A 7,151-nucleotide genomic window follows, 5' to 3' on the forward strand; every position below is an offset into this window, starting at 1 on the left:
TAAATCAAACAGCAATGACTAAGCATTGGCAATTCTAGATTTGGTTAATATTAAAACAGACTGCACCTCAATTTTATCAGCATTATAACTTATTATAAGTTCCGTGGATACAATTCCAGATGGTGATAAGTGGAAAGATACTCAGCTGTTCCCATGTCCCTGCAATTAAACTTATTTCAAAATTCGGTAACTTATCACAGTGTAAATTTGGGAGGAGTAGTCATTTTTTGCACACTTTTGGGTGATTGAAATCTCACATTTGATGAAATATATTAACCACAAAAGGCCTAGTCTGCATTTATGCATATGGGAAACATAGTGTTCTAACCAAGAAAATTACGGTGTTTGTCTGACATGTTTTATCTAAAAAAAAAAAATGGGCATTCATTTCGATTACTGTACCCTCAATAATTCTGTCATGTGGATTTCAGTTTTTAGAAGACTTTTGTCATCACAATACGAGTAGCCTAGGACTTCTACATACTTCTCGTCTTGTGAGCTGAGGCATGGATTGTAAAAGACTAAAAGCAGGTTTCTCTGGTCATCTGGTCCCGGTCTGTAAGGGACCGTCCAATCATTTATCAGCCCTCATGTCCACTCCTTTCATAAAGGAGCATGAATATCCACGTAGAAGACAAATCTCCTTCATGCATATGCAATTCTCGGAATGTTGCTGAGCCTTGTTTGTGGGGCCGGCACCCTAACATGACCTTCAGTTTCTAGATGATGCCTCATGGGTCCCTTCATTGCAGATACTTGTTTCTAACCCATGACTATTTTCTCTCAAACTAGGTGGATGGCTTCCATGAGTATAAACCCTCATGGTTCTATTTTCACCAACTCCCTGGGCCTGCTCAGGAACTTCTCAGGCACAGTATGCTGTCCTGAATGAGTTGAGGGGGACTATCTGGTAGGAGAGCTCACCACCAGGTATCACAGCCCAGCCAAACAACCCTCCCTCCCACCCACCTCACCCAAACCGCACACACACAGCTTACGAGGTCTGGCCTGCCTCGTTCATGGCGGCACTCAGGGCTTCAGCTGTAAGCTCTGTCAGGGGAAGCCAGCGGGACGGCACAGGGGCTGTGCCTGTCTCAGCCAGAGGGAGCGCATGGAAGTCCTGGTTCTGGCCACGTGTCTCCAGACCAGAAACAGCAAGGGTGACTCACCTGGGCATCCCACCAGGTCTGAAAAATAAGCACGAGGCTTCTTTCTGACTAATGTACTGAGGGAAAGATAAAATACTTGTGGAATAAACGGAGGTTTTATTTACGGTTTTTTCTTTTTTAACCCAGCTGGGTTGACACCTTCCTACTTACCCACTAGATGTTCACAGATGTGCAGCTCTGTGACTCCACGTCAGCCCGCTTCCTGGCGTCTGGCACGTAGCTGCTGCCTGAGGACAGTTCCAGCTCTTGGTCCCTGAAGGCGGAAGAGTGATGGCATCCACGCCAAGGAGCAGAGGACTCACAGAAGTCAGTTTAATAGATGTAGGTCTGAATTTAGATCTCAAAACATCTCACAATGATTTCTTGATTTCTTTGTGTCCTTCAAAATGTGTCTGAGTTGAAACAACTACGTGTATGCACAATACCATTTTAAAATTTGGAAGAAAAAATAGTTGATGTTGGAAAAAGTGTGTGGGGTTCTTTGGTTTTGTTAGTAAAGACAGTTTTGTGATGATGACTGGTGGGATCTTCATTTGTTTTCACCTCTTCTCTGCATTTAAGGGTGACGGTTACGAGCATTGGTCACCAGTCTGAAGATTTCATTGTTCACTTAAAAATGTGGCGGGTGCCCACCTTACGATGTGCTGAATAATTCACTGGGATGATTGCTGAAGGTCTCTACACATGCATTCTTTTCCTATCCCAAGGCCCTCTGAAACCTGGGCAGTGATGGTAAGAGCAGCATCTATGTGGCTGGCATAGTGTGACAGGCCTTTGCACTCACGTCCTTAATGGCGACAACACTGCAGGAGGGGGGCACTATTACTATGTTTCACAGGTGAGAAAGCCGACAGCCTTGCCCAGGGTAACAGTCAGAATGGAGGATGCGCAGATGGTTGTCACCAGTGGGCACACTCTGACTTGCACTCAACGTCCCTTCCCCTAAGTGCCCCAGGCAGAAAGGAGGAAATTGACACCTGGGGGGAGAGGCCTTGGTCAGGAGCACGTGACTGGGAAATGGAGCAGCCGGGCCTCCTCCGTCCTCCTCATCTGCTCCTCCCTCACCGCCTTCTGGGCCGCGTGGGGGACTCTGACCCTGCCTCCTGCGTACTGCTTTTAACGTCTGTTACTTCATTTGCCGAATTCATAAAAGCAGTGATCCAGGTTTAAAGCCCAGGTTCCCTAAACATTTTTACGGACTGTCCTTAGGCCCTCCCAGGCTCTTTGCTGCAGCTTGGAGAGGCCCTTCCTTCCAAGGGCCTCAAATCAGGCATGAGGCCAGGCTTGTTGTGGGGATGGGACCGTGGTGGTTTTGAGGTATCTAGGGGCCCATTAAATTGTGTGCAGAATTTCCTGTGCATACGCCTATGAATATCTGGAGAGGCAGCTGCTAGTTTTCACCAGGCTTTCAAGGTGGTCTTTGACCCCAAAAGGTAGTGGTGTCAGGTTCTGGATTAAAGAATGCGTGCTAGCAAGCTGGGCTTCAAGTAGGGAGCAGGGATGCTGTGGAAGACTGGCGTGGCAGGGGTGTCTGGAATCAGGAGCCACCCCATCCAGTTAGGAAGACCCCTGTCACAGCGGGTGACGCCACCTCCAGTCTCCATTTTTCCATATGTCATCAGGAGAGCCGGATGTCAATTTTCGAAATGGCTGTCACCTCCTGATGCCTGTCAGCCTGCTGTTGAACTGGACCATGGCCCTGGAAGGCTGTGTTGAATCATTGCCTCCTGATCAGCGTGAAGTTACAGCCTCCTTCAAGGACCCATTTTACCAAGACTGGCTTCCTAGAGTTAGATCGCTAGAAGCACCAGTGATCCCAGATGGCTCGGGCTATAATGAGGGCCAGTCTGCTTCACAAATATTACCACACCCATTTCCTTATCCACTTGGGAGACGGGAGGCTTGAGTCCTTCTTTCAGCACGTGTTTATTATACACCCACAGTGTGCCAGGCGTTGTGCTAAGTGCTGAGCGTGAACTGACAAACAGTCATGGGTCCTGTCCTCATGAGGTTCACAGTCCTGCTTGATGAACACCTATTGGGAGGGAGTAGCCTTGAGCTCAGACTCGGGAGGCCCTCCCTTAGCAGATGTCAGACAGTTCCTCTGCAGTGGGGGGTGGGGGCAATAAGCCTGGTTGAAGAATCCCGTGTGCATTTTCCAGGAAATGGCAGGAGGGGACCACAGGTAGATGAGCAACCCAGCCTTGCAATGTGACACCCTCTGGCATGAAGATGAGGCTGATCTCTGCCATCAAGGGGCATATGTAGTGGAGATTAAGAATCTGAATGCCTGTGTTTAGCTCTGAGCTCAACCACTTGTGAATTTGAACGAGAACTTGCCTGAGGCTCAAGGGTTTTTTGTTTCTTTGTTTTGTTTTGTTTTCCCAGAAATCCAGGACAATAATCAGGACAGCCTCATTTTGTTGGTGGGAGGATTAAAATGAAATAACAAGTGGAGAAGGTGTCTAGCTCATGTATGTGCTCTGTTGGGGAAAGTGAAGGTATTGGTGCAGTGCTGTTATGTGAGGACAAAGGCTCACCTCCTAAGTAACAGAATGAAAACCCAGATCTGTCCAGTTCCAAAATTCCATGCCTCATGACAGCTCAGTGTCACTGCTGTGCCTGGCAATCTGGAGCTTCCAGCCAGCTGTGTGTGTGTGTGTGTGTGTGTGTGTGTGTGCGCGCGCGCGCGCGCGTGCACAAACCTCACTGCCCAAGGTCTATCAAGGGGAGGAAGAACCATAGGAGCAAGAAGGAATGAAGCCACAATTTCAGACTTATGAAAAATCTGAACGTTTAGAGAGGTTGTGTTCTCCATGTCTCTGGTCTATTCTTTATTTAGTGACCCACAGAGATCTTCCGGTTCTATGCTAGGTAGACTCTTGTGGCCTTCCTAGGATCTTCCACCAGAAGCAGTGCCAATCACATGTCAGTAGGGACCTCACCCCACTCTTTCAAGTATTGCCCAGGAATAAAACATGTACCAAGTAACATAATCACACTTCCTCCCATAATCATGTAAATACTCCCAACAGTTCCAAGAACTGATGAGGCCAGCTTTGCAAACCATTTCTTTACAGAGGCCATAAGAGAAGTTGTCAATGCCCTATCAGCTATTGGGAACTAACAGGGGGATAAGGGCCCAAGGAGCCCTGAGTCTCTCCAGTAGCAGGAAGGAGGGCCACATTCCCTCTTGGCAATTGGGCTAAATGTTCTGGGACCTCACGTGCCTGAAAGTTGCCTTTGTTCTGCACTGACACTTAAATTACAGATTCTTACGGGGCCCCTGGGTGGCTCAGTCGGGTAAGCTTCCGACTTCGGCTCAGGTCATGATCTCACAGTTTGTGAGTTCAAGCCCCGTGTCGGGCTCTGTGCTGACAGCTCAGAGCCTGGAGCCTGTTTCAGATTCTGTGTCTCCCTCTCTCTCTGACCCTCCCCCATTCATGCTCTGTCTCTATGTCTCAAAAATAAATAAACGTTAAAAAAGTTAAAAAAAATTACAGATTCTTATAGAATTCTGCACTAAAAATCACTTTCCTGCTGAAATTTCAAGGCATGGCTGCACTGTCTTCTAGCTTCCAGTGTTGTGTCTGAGAATTTTGTAGCCATTGTGATCCGTGTTCCTTTATACTTAATTTTGTGTTTTGTATGTAATAATTTTTCAAGTTACAGGTTTTTTTGTTTTTTGTGTGTGTGTGTGTGTTTTTTTTTTCCTCTCTGGCATGATGAGCCAGTCCTGGGTTCTTGATGGGCCCTTCTGGTCTGGAAACTCATGTCTTTCAATTCTAGGAACTTTTCTTGAGTTATTTCTTAATGTTTTTCCCCCTCTCATGTACTTGTCTTTTTCTTGAATACCTGTTATTTGGGTATTAAACCTCCGATGATGATCCCTAACTTTTTTTCTATTTCATACCCCTTTGTATTGTTGTCTTACTTCCCAAGAGATTTCAACTCTGTTTTCCAATTCTTCTATTGAGTCTTTCATTTCTTTATGTCCATGAGTTTGTCTCATTCTTACGGTATCTTTTATATATATTGTCTTCTTATTTCTTGGCCACAATATCTTATCTCTCTGAGGATGTTAATTTATTCCACAAATAGTCATTAAGAGCTTCTTCAACACCACACACACTATTCTAGGCACCTGGAATCCAACAGTGAACAAAGATGCTTACCTTCTAGGGTTTGCAGTTCAGCAGAGAGAGATAAGCAATGAACATAAATAGGCAAATCATCTCACATATGAAGGTAATAATACAGAAAAAAGAAAACAGAATAAGAGGGACTGACGGTGGCTGAGAGAAGACAGATTACTGTTTTAAAACAGGATGCTCAGAGTAAGACTGGAGACAGTGACATTTAAGCCAAGACATGAAGAAAGTAAGGAAGTTGGCCAGATGACTGTGGGAGAGCACCCAGACAGAAGTCCTACTGGTGCAAAGGCCCTCACATGGGTGCATGCCACTCACATTCATGGAGAGACAGAAAAGCCTGGTTGGAATGGAGTGAATGAGAGGACAGAGGAAGGCTAGGCCTGGAAGGGCATTCTTAGGAGTTCAGCTCTCATTCTGGTTGATGTAGAGAGCCATTGGGGAGTTTTAAGCAAAGGAAGGACATTATCTGGTTTATGTTTTAAAGGGATCATTCTGGGAGAATGCAGCATAGCACGGAAACCAGAAGACTAGCCCAGGAAAGAAATGATGGTGGTAGCTCACCCTGGTACAGTTAAGAGCAGTGAGGTTGGTGAGAAGTGGTCAGAATCTAAATGTACCTTGAAGGGTCAATAGAATTCCCTATCATCAGGAGCGCCTGGGTGGCTCAGTCGGTTGAGCGTCTGACTTCAGCTCAGGTCATGATCTCATGGTTCATGAGTTCGAGCCCCTCATTGGGCTCCCTGCTATCAGTGCAGAGCCCACTTTGGGTCCTCTGTCTCCCTCTTTCTGTGCTCCTTTCCTACTCACGCTCTCTCTCCCTCTTTCAAAAATAAACATTAAAAAAAATTCCTATAATCAGGTGAAGAGTAGAAAAGACTAGACAAAGATAGCTCCAAAGTGTTTGTCCCAAGCAACCGGAAGGGGGGAGTTGCTAGAAGCTGAAATGTGGAGGATATCAGGCAGGAAGATGAGGGCTCAGTCCTATTGAGTTTGAGATGACAAACATGGAACATCTGGAGTTGAGAGAGAAATCTAGGGTGGAACTGTCACTTTGAGATATATCAATGTTACTGAAAGTCATGGGGCTGGATGAGCTCACCCAAGAAGTGAGGATAAAGAGAAGAGAGAAGCAGCCAAAGACAGAGCTTTGAGCCACACCAGCACTAAGAAGTTGGGAGAAGAGAAAGAACCAGCCAAAGAGGGAGAGAAGCAGTCACTGGGGTAGGGAGCATGTTTTCCGGGAAGCTGGGGAGGAGAACAGATATGTATGCAGAAGGATGTGAATAGCTGACCCAGATACTTCTGATAAGTAAGAGAAAGACCAAGAATTGACCATTAGATTCAGTAGCTGAGAGGTCATTGGTGAATATGTCAAGAATATAGGCAATCCTTTAAAGCAGTTTTGTTGCAAAAGAGAGGAAAGAAATGGAGCCATAGTTGATGAGACAGAGAAGATCAAGAAAAAACTTATTTATTTTTTTATGTTTTTGAGAGAAAGTCCACACAAGCAGGGGAGTGGGGCGGAAGGAGAGAAAGAGACTCTTAAGCAGGCTCCACACTCAGCATGGAACCTGATGCGGGGCTCACTCCCATGATCCTGAGATCATGACCTGAGCCAAAAATAGGAGTCAGACGCTCAACCAACTGAGCCACCGAGGTGTCCCTAAAACTTTTTTTTTAAGTTCAAAAAAATAATAGCATGTTTGTAAATTGATGGGTGTGAGTGAACCTGTGGACAGGTAAACACACACACACACACACACACACACACACATACAATAAAAAGAGACATACAACAGACAAGAGGCAGCACTAGAGTGATGTCCTT

Source organism: Lynx rufus, unplaced genomic scaffold (assembly GCF_022079265.1).
Source record: "Lynx rufus isolate CCGP_SWC_20201006 ecotype Redwood Valley unplaced genomic scaffold, mLynRuf1.p SCAF_4, whole genome shotgun sequence".
In the NCBI taxonomy this organism is placed as follows: Eukaryota; Metazoa; Chordata; class Mammalia; order Carnivora; family Felidae; genus Lynx; species Lynx rufus.